The following is a 16610-nucleotide window of genomic DNA, read 5'->3' on the forward strand; positions in this document are numbered from 1 at the left end:
CCCTTGTTTTTTCATGAAGAAGTGTAAATTTACTCATTTTCAACTGAAAATTTAACCCGGGTCCCCCCTTGTTTATGTTTTTTTTTTAAAAATGCATTTTGAGTCCCCCCCCTCCCGCGCGCACGCGCCCCACGAACTCGTCCAAGCTTCGCTAATACATTTATCAATTATACATTATTAGTAGCCGTTTCTTTATATATAAAAATAGTTAATTTTAAGTAAGGCCTCAAACCCTAGCTTGGCCCAACGTTACTTTTGGGCCGATCCTAATGTTATAACAAACTTAACTGATACCAATCGAATTTTTGTCTTTGCATCATTGCAACTAAGTGGTTTATGTTACTCGTTATGTTAAAAACTTAAAATGCTTAAAAGTGTTTGATACGTGGCTTCACGATTTGGACTACTATTCTATTGTAATTACGAATATCCTACTTATAGTTTGGGTCCGATAGTACTTATTGGGCCCAGAGAAGCTACTTAAATAAGCCGACATTTGTTTATGTTCGGCTGCAATAGCCCAAGACCAAAAGCATGTCAAACGGGCCAATAACCATAAGTCAACCAAAAGCAGCGAATTACCCACTTAAAGAAACCTAAAAACAAAGTGTTTTAGATTTCTAATTCTAAGTACGCCTTCGTTTCACATAATGGAATAAAATTAGAATTGGAATTTGATTAGGATTTGGAATTGAAAGAAATTGGATTTGGAATATGAACATTCAATAGGAATTGAAATTGGAATTGGAAGCAATTGAAATCCAATTTCATTCTTGAAGTGTTAACCCCAAATGATATGGAATCGTTTTTTTAACAGGAATAACGGCAGAATATTTTAGTATTTTTATATATTTTTTTATTTATATGTTGCTTATGATTTTTTTATTTTTTATTTTTTGAATTTTTTAGGGGTTTTCTATTAAGATAAAAAACCCATCAAAAATAATAATAAAAAATTAATAAGTCAAAATATAAATCAAAACAAAAAATCTAAAAAAAATAAAATGTTTTATTCGTTATCTTCATTAAAAAAAATCGAGAAATGATTCCGATTAATTTCCTTGAAATCCTCCACATTTTGGAAGGATTTAAAATCCATTTATTTAAAGGAATTTGAAGGAATTGAATTCCAATTCTTTGACAACAGAACACACCAAAATGTAATTAAGATTCCAATTCCAACGAAACGAACACGCTATGTCATGAGATTTTAATTCCAATTCGTTTGAATTCCAATGAATTATTTGAAACGAACGCGCAATAAGTGTTTTTCATATCTTAATTTCCTTATCATCGTATGAAAATTTATAATCGTTTTTAAGGTGTAAAAACTAAAAAGTGCGTTTTCTCTATGAAAAAATCAATCATTTATCTAATTGGCAATTTAGTTATAATTTCATATTTTTTCTGTTGTATATAACTATTTTCTTTTTCCTAAAATGTGGTATTGCGATTATAGAATTGTGAGATGTGTTCATATAACCAGGTGCTTGTAAGTTCCATCCTAATATTTTTTTCATTTTTTTTATGTTTCTTTAAAGTTTGTTATAGATTATTTATTTATTTGTTTTTTTAGTTCTGATGATTTTTATATTTGAAAGCGAGAAACTAAATGATGAAATAAAAGGATCCAATAATGGTAAAGAGGTGGGTAAGCAAGCAACAAGTTGCGCCCACATCCCCTTTTGAGTGGCAAAACCGATCATGCTAAAAACAAAGTTAATCGTTCTTCGGCGTCGATGAGTTACTTTGTATGACCCGCTGAACTCTTTTCAGAAACGTAATAGATCGGGGGAAACAAACCCAAATGTATCAAAAGCAAAAGGAATGAAGGTGTGTTGATTTTTGACACAAGACTTCTCGTACTTAGCATTTTTTCCTGAGTCTGCCTTTAACACTGCTTGCCTAGTAACAAACCCGGTGCCCCTAAGCCTGCCGAGAGGGGACACCCCAGTAAGGTCCACACAAGCATGCTTTCCCTCGCCCATCCAAACACAAGAATGTCCATTGGTAGGAGATTAGGCATTCTTTCACGCGGATCTGACAAGAAATTTACAGGAGCCTTTTTTTTTTGTTTTCCGAGATTTCCGCTCGTTTTAACACATCACAAAAGACATCCCTAACCAAATCATGTCTATATTTAAACCCTGCGAGTTCTTTGCAATGAACCGCACGCTCATCAAAATTATCTAAACAAACTTTACGGCAGATCGCGCAGGGCTCATCAACTGGGAACAGGGGAATCATTAAACGATATTTAAGAATGGCTTGGTACTTAACTGCTAAGATGTGCTGGCATAACCCTTCGATGGGGATGACAGCCAAAAAGTTTTGAGCATGGGGAGCCTGAAGACATTCTAATACTGCTCTTTGACGAGTGGACAGTCCAAACTTTTCTCCCAAACTTTGAACGGTTTTACTATAAAGGGCACTCGCCAAAGCATTTTGGGATATTTGGGGGGGGGGGGGGGAGTGTCCTTATTAGCGAACCCACTAAGATCAAGATCGGGAATAAAGTCATGCAAACAATCCAACGCAGACCCAAAATAGGAATTTAACCCATCAACACCACAATCTCGCAAAATGAGATCCTATAACTTCCAAGATTGTGCTCTCGAGGCTACGAAAGCATAGGTGGAAACGCCCTCAACTGAATATAACCCTAAACCACCAAAACGGATAGAGAGAGAGGCTAGTCTCCATTTAAAATCCCTAAAAAACGGACCCTCACATACCACAATATCCTTAATCGCCGCTCGGAGCCCTTTGTAAAAAAAAAAAAAACAGAGACAAAATCCCTAAAAACACAGACTGGCATGCTCGGAGACCGAACAACAACTTAGCCACCCCCATACAGGAGCAAAACAAGAGAAGCTCACATTGACAGTCACGTAGGCGAGTAAGACATCTAATTAGGTCCATTGCTCTTGAGGCTCTGGTAATGGCCAAACTACTGATAAAACCAGCGTCCCGACTAACCGTAACTCCGGTCTCCCAATCCCGATAGGAAATAAACCTACTTTTCTTTTACCCCATTACATAATGGCCAAAAGACTTCAGTATTGTTAATACTAAGCTTAAGCCCCAAGCTTGGCCCTCAGATCACATAATATCCAAGGTTTTAGCCACTTCAGTGGCGTCTCCTATAATTATGCCATCATCTAAGTACCATGCATGGAAAAGTAGCTTGCAGCCATCCCCTACCCGATGAATGAGGGGGTGTAAAGCTAATGCAAAGAGAAGGGGTCCTAAAGGATCGCTTTATTGAACCCCGGTAGTTGACTGAATGCAATCATTCCCTACATAAATGCTAGCCGGTTGGCTGTAAATCAAATTAACCCATAGCGAAATAGATGGGCACCTGGCACGAACCTCCTGCAAGAGTGTGGTCCTACCCACCAGGTTGAAGGCATTAGAAAAATGTAAGGCCCCAATCCTGGTGCCCTACATTAGGTGTTGGATTTAGTCCTAAACACAGTTCTAAATATCAGAGTGAATAAAAACTTTCAAGGAATATACAAATATATTGCAAACGCGGTATGCGTAGATGTTACAGACGATTAATCAATTTCTTTTTCTAAAGCTGTGACTTTATCCTTGTTAGTGCTGTCTATAATGATATTTGAATCAAAAGCTTGCAATTGGTATTTTTGTTTCTCTCCTATTTTGTAAAAAATGAAACTCAGGTAAGTGCTTTTTTATAAACATATGTATAAAAATAACATATTTCATTTAGCTCCTTGATGCCTATAATAACTAGTTATTTCGGTTTTCTACTAACGGCTTTAACTATAACCTCAGCTCTATTTGTAGGTTCCCAGCCGGATCTACACGAGATATCGCGTTCTACGTAGGTGCGGAATCCCTACGTAAGACGTTACGAGTATAGAAAACAATACGAGCTAACACACGATACAATAACCATACACACGTTGTATTTCAACCTTAAACACGTGATACAAAGACCACCAGATACAAAACTCTCTAACTCGAATACACAAACTGTAAAACTATTTACTTCTAAGCCGTAACCTAGTTTATATAATCACGACAACTTCGCCTGGCATGTTCAGGCGAAGTTGTCCCTAACTTCGCTTGACTAACAAGTTCGCCCATATAAGCGAACTTGTTAGTAACTTCGCTTACATACAAAACTCAAATCTAACTAACACGATTACAGACACTCGACACTGAACTACTGACATCATGCACCAACAGACTCCCCCTTGGCAGTAGCTTCATCTCTTTATCTTCAAACACGTGTCTTGTAATCTTCAATCTTCTATCTTCAAGCATGCACTCCTTCTCGAACACAAACCGAGACAACTCTTTGATATTTCCTCGCTTCGTCTTTCCAAGCAGGAAATAAAATATCTTCTTGTCATTCAACACCTGCAAATCAGCTTGCGATAAGTTTACCAAGTGCATCGGATCGTACACTCTAAGCAGCTCTTGTTCATCTTCGTCTTCCATCACTACCTCAGCTGTCTCACAATCTACAAACCACCACTTCAGGTCTTTAAGCACATCCTTGGGCATTAGCTTCATCGGTACTTCTTTCAAACACCGGATCGGTTTATACTTCATGACCATCCAAGGCTTTCCATCAGCTCTCAAACCTCTATCCTTGTCTTCAACAAGTTTTCCCTTTTGTGGCTTCAACAGCTCAAATTTCTTCTCTTTTATACTTTCTTTCCACACAATTTTCCCAATGACTCTAGCCATATTATCGTCACTTCTGTTTATCAATCCCAATCTGGCTAAGTCTTTCACTTCACATTCTGGCAGTTTATTCAACGATCTTAACATCCTTCTAAAGTACTGAACACCGTCATACCTTTTAATCATGAAGAGCCTCAACTGCTCATCATATATCCAGCAAATAATCCCTTTCTTCGCTTCAGCATAGCCTTTAATGTTGTAACTCTTCTTAAACATTGTAGGGACCGCCGGTTTCTTCGTTTTGAAGAACCACTGAGCATAGCCTTCCTTCCACCTAGGCTGCTCTTCCCATTCAGACTCATCATTCCTAATCTGTTGACTCATATCTACGTTCGCGACTTGCGGTATCTCATGCTCCACATTCTCCTCTACTATCTCTCCCTCTTCTATCTCTGTATCAATCACAATCACTTCACCAATTTTCTCTATCACATCACTCGGTAGTACATCATCATCATCACCAACCAAAACATCATCCATCTCCTCTACGTCCACCACCACCACATCATCACCACCAGCTGCAGATGTCGACTCCCCCTGAGTTGTGGAAGTTCCAAGAGCTTGATCAGTTCTTGGCAAGTCACCACCTGCATCTTTCGATGCATTGGGATCATCGTCTCTATCATTTCGTCTCTTGGTCCTCAACTCGTCGCCTTTACAGCTCGTCTCCCCCTGAGATGCCAAGAACTCCTTGAAAGCATCTATGATCTTTCCATGTTGTACCAGGAGGGACGACCGCATCTGATTCTCTGTAACTAGGCGCTGAATAGCCTGGGTCTGGATAAGATTAATCCTTGACTGCTCTGCCACGACCCGTTCCAGTGCTGCTATTCGTTCTGAGTCTGATAGGGTTGCAACGAAGTCGAACCTCATATGTGATATATCTTGAGTGTACTGAGGAGGGATTTCCGATGTCACCGGGACCTCAGAAGTAGAAATAGACGTAACCGCAAGTGGTATCGTCACCGATAGCCCTGCAGTGGCCACAACAGTCGACTCTATAAATTGTGCCACGACCTCCGATGGAGTAACGGTCGGAGGCGGCAATGAAACGATCACAGGAGTCGAAAGTTGGAAAGTAGTGGGTGGGAGGCCAAATGTAGACGAGGTAGCCACCACGGGAACAACCGTAGCGCTTGGCCTCGTAACCTGTAGTGATGAGGGAACCATTGTCATACCGGATAGTGCTGGTGGAGTGAAACGTACCACCCTAGAGCTCTCACCGGCTCCTGATCCTGCACCTATCCGTTCCCTTCTTGACCTCCGGATCAACTGTTGTACCTCTTCCTCATAATCAGACTCGCTATCATCAACAGTTCTCTTTCTCTTCCCATGTAGTCTTTCTCGAGTCACCATAATCCTTCTGGCCTCTGCCACTTCATCATCAGAATCAGAACCAGCCACCGCAGCAGCTGTCCTAGTAACATTCACAGTCGAAGTACGTTCAACCGAGACCTGAACGATTTCCTCCGGATCCACCCGATCCATATCAAAGAAGCCTTGACCACCAAATTCTGCATCAAGGTCCACGTTCTCCTCCGGTGACACAACAGAAGCAGCAGGTATAGCTTGAGGTGCTCCTGCCTGTTGTGGAGCCGGGTCTCTAAACTCGTCCCCTCGAGCAGGTACATACCCCGGGTTGATTAAGTACCCAAAGAGTGGAGTATGTCGAGGACGGAGCTCAGGTTTGCTCCTCGCACTGGAGGATCTGCATTGGGCAAAGATCCGTTTATTCACACTCTCAACATATCGGATCGGACGGCGCTGAAGAAGTGTTGGAGCAACATGATTCAAGATCATTTGAAGGAATCTTGGATACATGATGAATCGCTCACGCGCCATCGCTCTTCGTTGACGATCAATCTCATAAAATACCATCTGACTAAAGCTGAATCGCTTGTTGTATGTCAGAGCAGTCATCGCTGACTGCATGGTCGCGCCCATGCCATCAGTGCCCGCCTTTCTCCCTGACATGCAAACGATCATAACATGCATGAGAAAGCGCCACTGGTCAAGTAGATAGCCTTTCCTCCTCTGTGTATCCCCCAAGGGACCAGAGTATCCCATCCTTAAAAACGCTCCATCACGGAAAGGAGCTACAAACTCGGTTGGGTCATCCCTTGTCTCGTTCCCAAATCGTAAAGCCGCCCGGATTTGTTCAGAAGAGAACTGAATAATATGATTGTTGACGGTTGCGCGCATCACCGGGGGCTCGACTCTACAGTCGTATTCCACCGTCTACCAGAAATCCTCAATATTGGGTAAGGATATTGGCAGAGTTGTTGTAATAGCGTGGAATATCCTCGAGCGTAAAAGAAATGTGATGATTTCGCGGAAATCATCAACTCCGCTCGCTTCCGGGTCTAATGTTATGTACATGTTGTGACCCGGGAAGAACTGTCTCTGGTGTTCACCTCCGTCATCACCGCCTGCACCACCTGCTCCAGCAACAGCAGCCATATCTGCAACAAACAGGTTAAGTTAGATAAACGTCAAAGCGAATCACAAGTTCGCCTTTTACCATGAGCGAAGTTGTGATCAATTCTGTATAGGTGAAGTTAAAGGTGAGGCGAAGTTGGGAAACAACTTCGCTTTAACTTGAACTTCGTCTGAAAATAGTTAAGTAAAATGGTCCAGGCAAAGTTACGGATAACTTCGCCTAATCACAACATCGCCTCATAAACTGTTTCAAAATTAATTATCAGGCGAAGTTAGACCTCAGGCGAAGTTACGGATAACTTCGCCTAAACTGTAACTTCGCCGAATTCGAATCGGCATCAGTTAGGTTTATCAAACGACGTGTAGGTGATGAAATTGGAGATCGAGGACTCCGAAACACATGATTTTATGAAGTTTTAGACGTTCAAGTAAATTACTATCACGTAAAAACAAGTTTGAAATCGAGTGTTTAAGGTTTCGAAAGACGAGGTCGATAATCGAGTCGAAACGACCGATGATCAACCTCAAAAACATTGATAATATGATAATCTAACCCTACACACCTTTAATTTGATCTGAATCGAGGTAACAAAAACTGATTTGTGATATCGATAAGTTCGCTGAAATATCAGAGGATATGTTCGCTGGTATTTTGAAATAATGAAATCGTTTGACCTTTAAATTCCTTTATATAGGGTCAAAGTTAGTACAGGCGAAGTTATCGATAACTTCGCCTATTCCAGGCGAAGTTACGAACAAGTTCGCCTGTATTTACAAAACAAACCCCTATACTTTTAATAATTTTCAATAAAGGTTTAAAAAACATCCTGTAAAGCGTTAAATGATACGATCAAGACCAAGTAACCAGGTATAAAATCAAACAATTACAAAAGTAACAAAAATTTGAAAAATTAAAGTACACGGGATCAAATTTCAGTCTCGACAGGGACTACCATGTTTTAGAAAAGATCCGAATAGGAATCATACTAATTTCGTGACTGTCACACAGATCCGTGTTCAGCTGTATTATGACATAAAGAAACAGGTTGTAAGCAGGTAATCTACTTAAAATGGTTTTCATCGTTTCTGTGATACGAGTTAGGTTCAATTAAGCTCAAAACTTAAGTGGGCAACAACTCAGAGATTATGATGCCTCATATCTATTCTTAAGGCGTATTTGGCTTTCCCCAAGTCACCCCGAATTTACCTCGACCCGCAGTGTCTGATTAAGTAGTGATTACTCTTCGATCTTAGACTCTGTTTCCCGTTCACCTTCTTGTGTCTTGATTGATAATCATTATCATTATGAACTCTAGAATTTTATTTTATTTTATTTTTTTTTAATCTAACATGTATATACACAACTTCAAGTAGAAAATAACTGCAAGTCCTGAATCTGGATCACTGCAGCGTCTTGACACTCTATCTTCACGGGAACAAGAACACTCACGGGCTCGTGTATGACTGGGTAATCGCTTTTCTGCCTATCATTCGGAAAGATATGTATGAAGACATGCACAACTCTTAAGGAGTTTCCACATAAATCGAGTAGATTTAGTTAGTATCACTTCTACTTTTACGCACCATAAAAAGCTACCATGACATACAATGACTGTTCTAAAGTCTTTTAAGCCTAATAACTTCACTAGTTAAGCACACACAATCAGTATATCTATCACTTTCCAAGGTTAGATCAATTTTCTGTTAATCATAGTAAAGCAACTTCTTACGAAGTAGTAGACTTGAAAAATAATTTCATCTCCCGCAAAGAAAAATTTTTAACATCAATCGCCCCGACCAAATCAAAGTCTTCAGGTGAACGGCTATCCTGAAGATCCAATGGATCAGCTGGACCGACCACATACTAGTATGTGTCCTTCTAACTAAGTATGATCGACTAATTTTCAGCGAAAGAATGAAAACTCATCATAAACCACCCCGGTCACTTTCAGTCATCCGGTTAATGGCTATCCTCATATTCTACAAGTAGAAGTGAGGACCAAACATATCCAAAGATATGTCCTTCAAACTAAGGCAACCGACATAATTCTAAGCGATAGTTACGTTTTTTTTTAAACACAAACATATGACTTGGTTACTCGGGATTGATCATCCCATTCAGCTCAACAAGGTTTTGAAATCTAGTTTTGTCAAACGCTTTCGTGAACAAGTCAGCGAAATTATCTAACGTGTCAACCTTTTCGAGCTCAATCAGTTTCTTCTCAGCACAATCCCGTATAAAATGATGACGTATGTCAATATGTTTAGTTTTACTGTGCTTCACGGGATTGTTAGTTACTGAGATAGCAGCAGTGTTATCAATGCAAATAGGAGTAAGTGAGAAATTCAGACCATAATCGCGCAACTGTTGTTGAATCCAAAGAACCTGGGAGCAGCAGTTGGATGCTGCCATGTATTCTGCTTCACAGGTTGAAATTGCGACCGAGGTCTGCTTCTTGCATTGCCACGACACTAGTCTGTCACCAAGAAACTGACATCCACCAGTTGTAGACTTCCGACTCTGATTGCACCCTCCATAATCAGAATCTGTGTAAGCGACTAGCTCCAAGTCTCCTCCTCTGGAGTACCACAACCCTAGCTTCGGCTTGCCTTTGAGATACCGAAGTATCCTCTTCGCACCCTTCAAATGAGATTCTTTTGGGTTTGCCTGAAAGCGTGCACAAAGACAAGCAGCAAACATTATATCAGGCCTAGAAGCAGTTAAGTACATTAAAGAACCTATAATAGCCCGATATTGGGTTGGGTCCACGTCTGCATCGTTGTCTGAATCAGCACCCAATTTGTGATTGACACAGACTGGAGTATCATATGGAGTGCTGTCCTCCATCTTGAAGCGTTTGAGAACATCATGGACATACTTCGTCTGATGAATGAACATCCCATCTTTCCTCTGATCAACCTGCAATCCTAAAAAGAAGGTTAGTTCACCCATAGCACTCATTTCAAATCTCTTCTTCATGACGGCCTCAAACTCCTGACACATGGCGACCTTTGATGCAGCAAAGATAATGTCGTCCACGTAGACTTGCACCAGTAGGAAGTCGCTACCCTTTCTCTTGAAGAACAATGTGCTATCAATTTTACCTCTTTCAAACTCATTCTCAAGCAAGTAATCGGATAAGGTTGAATACCAGGCACGAGGTGCCTGATGTAGTCCATACAGCGCTTTACTTAGCTTGTACACGTGATCGGGAAAGTCAGGGTCAGGAAAACCCGGAGGTTGCTCAACATACACAACCTCATCGACTTTACCGTTTAGAAACGCACTCTTCACATCCAACTGAAAGACCTTCATCTCCTTATGAGCAGCAAATGCCAAAAACAGCCGAATGGCTTCCAATCTTGCCACAGGAGCAAACACCTCATTGTAATCAATCCCCTCTTGTTGATTAAAGCCTTTAACAACCAGCCTCGTCTTGTTCCTGATAACAATCCCTTTCTCATCTCTCTTACATTTGAAGACCCATTTCGTGCCAATTGCATGCACATTTCTTGGTTTTGCAACCAAGTTCCATACTTCCATTTCCTTAAACTGAGCTAACTCTTCTTGCATGGCTTCGACCCACGAGCTGTCCTTAAGAGACATTTGATAGTTCTTTGGTTCAATCTGGCTGATAAAGCAGGTGTACAAGCACTCGTTGATTATGCCTGATTCTTTAATGCTTGTGTAAACACAGGTGTGCTCATTCAAGCTTTGTTTTGTTTGTACACTGGCGGACGGATCACCTATCACATTCACCAAAGGATGATCTTTGTGAATTCTCGTAGTCGGAACCGAACTGACATTCAGATTATCTTCCAAGTTCGAAGATAGCTCATTAGTGGGTGAATTATGTTGAGAGTGAAACGGATTGATGAATTCCTCTTCAGTAGAGGCAGCAGGGGTATTGATAGCATTTGACGAGGAAGGCTGACATTCATCATATTGTAGTCGTTGCACCAAAGTGTCTTCCTCATCGCATATCATCTTCGTAGCAATTCTTTCCTCAACTTCTGCAAAATCCAGATAAGGTATGTTAAAAGATTTAAAGAGTCTATCATAGTCGAAAACCCCAGCGGGTCCCGAGCTTGGTTTTGGTGATTTGTAACTTGTGATATCAGTGTTACACACCACCTCAACCTTGCTGTTCGATGTATTAAAGACCCGTCTGTTGGGAGTCCCAACAACGTATCCGACTAAGATTCCTTCGTCGGCTACTTCACCAAATTTAGAATTGGTCTTTAATATCGAACATGGGGACCCGAATGGTTCAAGACCACTCAAGTTGGGCTTTCTCCCATGCATAAGTTCATAACAGGTTTTATTTAATCTTTTAATAGTTAACACTCTATTAAGGATATAACAGGCTGTTGCAACAGCTTCAGCCCAGAACACCACGGGAAGTTTCGAATCAGCCAGCATCGTTCTGGCTCCTTCAATTAAGGTTCTGTTCTTCCTCTCAGCCACTCCATTTTGTTGCGGTGTATACGGTGCGCTGTATTGGTGTTCTATCCCCTTCTGTAAGCAGAAGATCTCCATCTCGTAGTTCTTGAACTCAGTTCCATTGTCACTCCTGATGAATTTAACCCGTTTCCCCATGATATTCTCCACCTTGGTAATCAAATTCTTTACCATCTGCACTGTTTCATCCTTTGACTTCAGGAAATATACCCAGGAATATCGTGAGTAATCATCAGTGATCACCAAGCAATAAGACGTTCCTCCTAGACTTCTTACATTCACGGGACCGAAGAGATCCATGTGAAGTAATTCTAGGGTACTAACAATTGAATTGACCTTCTTGGTGAGATGGGATTTCTTGTGTTGCTTTCCCTTTTTGCATGATAAACATTTGTCTTCAAAGTTGAAATTCTTCAAGGGAACACCCAGCACAAGCCCATTTTTGACAAGGTAGTTCATTTTCCGAAGATGAATGTGCCCCATTCTCCTATGCCACAACTCGGACTCCGATTCAGTCGCTTTTGACAGAAGACACGATTCTTCTGTGGCCATCTCAGTCGATCTCATATCCATGATATACGTATTCTTCACTCTTGGAGCCTTCATAACAATCCAATCTTCTGGTATCTTAAAACCAGGATACAACACAATTGCTTCATTCTTTGTAAAATGTACGGTGTAGTCTTTGTCACAAATCTTCGAAACACTCAGCAGATTGTGCTTCAGTTCTTCAACAAAGTTTACTTTCTCCAAAGTCATCTTTCCATTCGAAGTTTATAATGATTTCTGTGAGTCCTAACAATCCAATCTTCTGGTATCTTAAAACAATCCAATCTTCTAGTATCTTAAAGCCAGGATACAACAAAGTTAGTATTATAATGATTTCTGTGAGTCCTAACAGGATACCTTCTTGTTGAAGACAAAGTCGTCTTACGTAGGGATTCCGCACCGTACATTCGAAGTTTACTTTCAACAAAGTTCTTCAGTTCTTCAACAAAGTTTACACTCAGCAAATGCTCTGATACCAATTGTAGGTTCCCAGCCGGATCTACACGAGATATCGCGTTCTACGTAGGTGCGGAATCCCTACGTAAGACGTTACGAGTATAGAAAACAATACGAGCTAACACACGATACAATAACCATACACACGTTGTATTTCAACCTTAAACACGTGATACAAAGACCACCAGATACAAAACTCTCTAACTCGAATACACAAACTGTAAAACTATTTACTTCTAAGCCGTAACCTAGTTTATATAATCACGACAACTTCGCCTGGCATGTTCAGGCGAAGTTGTCCCTAACTTTGCTTGACTAACAAGTTCGCCCATATAAGCGAACTTGTTAGTAACTTCGCTTACATACAAAACTCAAATCTAACTAACACGATTACAGACACTCGACACTGAACTACTGACATCATGCACCAACAGACTCCCCCTCGGCAGTAGCTTCATCTCTTTGTAAAATGTACGGTGTAGTCTTTGTCACAAATCTGCGAAACACTCAGCAGATTGTGCTTCAGTTCTTCAACAAAGTTTACTTTCTCCAAAGTCATCTTTCCATTCGACACCGTCCCTATTCCTGTAATTCTTCCACCGCTCTCTCCTGCGTAACTCACCCTTCCTCCTTGAACAGGTTTCAAGTCGTGTAACAATTTCTTGTTACCCGTCATGTGCCGGGAACAGCCGCTATCCACAACCCATTGATTGTTGGCAGCCCTGTTCAACTGTTCCTGCACGATTAAAGCAGATGATTAAAATCTGGGGACCCAAGACCGATTGGTCTTGGGTCGATACATTCCGTACCTTGGCTGTCCAAAGTTAGTATTATAATGATTTCTGTGAGTCCTAACAGGATACCTTCTTGTGGATTGTCTATGAGGCCATCCAAACCGTCTTGAATTAAATGAATTATTAGTTATGGTTTGGTTGGTAGCAGTGAAAAACTGAGATCCTTTTCTTTGAAAACCTGAATTAGACCAATTTCTGAATTTTGATGGGTTTTCAGTTTTAACATTATTGTTAGTTCTATTCTCAGTTCTCGAAGGCCTCACACCTCTGAATCTCTGCTTCATAGGGCAATCAGCAACAAGATGTCCTTGTTGATTACATCTAAAACAACACATGTTTTCAACTTTCTTATCAAAAGTTGTCTTAGATGTTGAGGCTGTATTACTGCCCGTTTGTCTCACATATGGTGGGACATACGGGTTTAGTGGAGACTTCTTTTCAGGTGTTTTATTTTTTTCTCCACTTTTTGGTAACACTTCCTCTTGTTTTGTCTCACTCGACTCAGAAGACTTGTCCGAGTTAGATGAGACAGGACTCGGAGCAGAAATCTTAATACTTGCAACAGGCTTAATAACTTCTGGTTCTTTAATTGTTACTTTAACCAGAACTGTCTGACCATAGTCAACATCGACAGATTTCTGATTACTAGGGTCATAAGTGTAATTATGATTGAAAGGTGGTGGAACTTCATGATAACCAATTCCTCCCCTTTTTGGGGAACCTTGATCACTAACGAGGTGATCAAGTATAGCGGAGGATTTTCTGAATTGCTCCAGTTTCCTGTTAAGTTCCACCACTTTTACCTGGTGATCAGCTATCTGTTTTTCCCTTTCAGCTATTAGTTTGGTTTTCTCTTCTAGAACTTCATAGCTAAGATCAATCACTTTAATTTTTTCAGCAAGCTTTGCTTTAAGACTTTTAATATCTGTTTCACTAGCTTTAATTTTTACTTTGTAACTATTTTCTCTAGCTTTAGTGAAATGATGATCTTCTTTTAAAGTTTTATATTGCGCATCCAAACTAACAAACTGATCAGTTAGAGTTGTCAGTTGTTCAGACAGCTGTTCACACTTAGTACAAGGGAGTTCGGTACTTACCTCGGAGAGCTGGTCTGCTACATCTGCCATGTACGCTTCATTTTCGCCAGTTCCCTTCTCACTATCTGCATTTTCGATGTTTGCCAAGTTGGCCTGTTCAAATACTTCTTCAACATGCAGATTCCAGTTATACTCCTCGTTCTGTCTGGAAATCATGGCTCTATAGTCATTACCACTACCACTATGCTGTGTAGATCTGTTTTGACTGCGTTCTACACGTTCATTTTTGCATTCTTTTGCAAAGTGGCCATTCTGCTGACAGTTGTAACAGCGTACCTTCGACTTATCAAACCCTGGCCTCTCTCCGACAAACTTCCTGCCAGTCTTCTTCATGAACCTCTTTACCCTTCTCACTATCATAGCCATCTGCCACTGCAGATCCATCTCCTCCAGATCATCAGCATCGATCTGGTCATAGTCTTCATCCAAAACTGCAGGATCAACGATCTTACCCTGAATGTAGTTCTCATACGAAGCAATAAAAGATGCATAGAGAGCAAACTGCTGTTCAGCAGATTTGACACTCATGGGCATCTTCGAGTAGTTGTTGTTTGAAACACTTGGGGAATAACTACTCTTGGTCGCTTGAGGTTGAGAAGCATTTGACCCTCCAGCTACATAGCACACATCACCGTTCATGTTGAGAGATACATGTCCCTCATGTGTTGAGCTCGCGCCTGACTCTCCCTTAGAGTAATAAGCAGATGATTCAGTTTTCGAACTTGATCCAGAGTTAACCTTTGCACCATACATACCCGGATCTTAAACCTGATCGGTAGGTGTCTCCTTTCGTACCATATTCAGTTCAAACGTTCTTAGCTTGTTAACTGCTGTCTCCAGGTCATAGTCAGCAAAGTCTTTATCTTCTCTCATCAACACAGTATACATCTCCCATTTCGGTGGGAGAGCATCAAGAAGCTTTTCAACTATCTCATCTTCTTTGTAAGCAATTGAATAGTTGCTGAGTTCAGTCATCAGATGATAATATCTAGTGATGATATCATCAAGTGATTCATTTTTCAGATACTTGAATACCGAGAATTGGGTTTTTAGAAGTTTAATTTTCGAGGCACGAATTCCCACATTGCCCTCAAACCGGTTCTCAAGTGCTTCCCAAAGCTCTTTAGCAGTTTTATACTTTCGGAAGGTGTGGAGTATCTCTTGTGGAAGAGCCATTGTAATTGCTGCATGAGCTTTGCTTTCTGCCTCATACATTTTCTTCTCCTCTTCTTCCATCTCTTTGTATTTCTTCATTTGATCACGACCTTCATACTCAGCAGTAGGTGGAATGTAACCATCTTGTATGCACACCCACATCTTGGCATCTTGATACTTGACATATTGTTCAAAACGATCTTTCCACGCTACATAATCAGTTTTCTTAAGCATCTTAGGTGCCTTTGTAGCCGACCCCGCTTCTACTTCCATCTTTACTAGTTCAGTAATGTTTATCGAAGACATCTTTCTCAAAACTCAAAGAAATCCGAAAATCAAAAATTTTATTTTCAAACAGCACGGTAGGCGAAGTTGTGGATAACTTCGCTTAAAACTTAACTTCGCGTGAATTTGAAACTTCGCTCACTTTCTTAAATTCGCTGGATTGGCGAACTTGAGAATAACTTCGCTTAAGTTGAGCGAACTTGGGAGGTAGGCGAAGTTGTGGGTAACTTCGCTTGAGGTAAGCGAACTTGAAGAGGTAGGCGAAGTTGTGGATAACTTCGCTTAACCTTATATCTTCGCCGAAACCCTACTAACAGTGACGGCAACTTCGCCTGATGAACACGAACTTTCTGCAGATTAGATTTCTGGGTTTTTCAAGGTTTGTGAAGGTGTTATGGGTTGTTTAAGATTGTAGGAGGAGAGTATAGCACAAAAGCTCAGAAAACTCGTCTCGCGAATAGTCGAACGGAACGATTTCTATACCCGCGTGATAATCCCGAACCACACAATCGAGCAAATGCTCTGATACCAATTGTAGGTTCCCAGCCGGATCTACACGAGATATCGCGTTCTACGTAGGTGCGGAATCCTTACGTAAGACGTTACGAGTATAGAAAACAATACGAGCTAACACACGATACGATAACCAAA

This window comes from Bidens hawaiensis, unplaced genomic scaffold (assembly GCF_021521415.1).
Source record: "Bidens hawaiensis isolate Kalapana, Puna unplaced genomic scaffold, B.hawaiensis_p1.1 tig00022511_1, whole genome shotgun sequence".
Lineage (NCBI taxonomy): Eukaryota > Viridiplantae > Streptophyta > Magnoliopsida > Asterales > Asteraceae > Bidens > Bidens hawaiensis.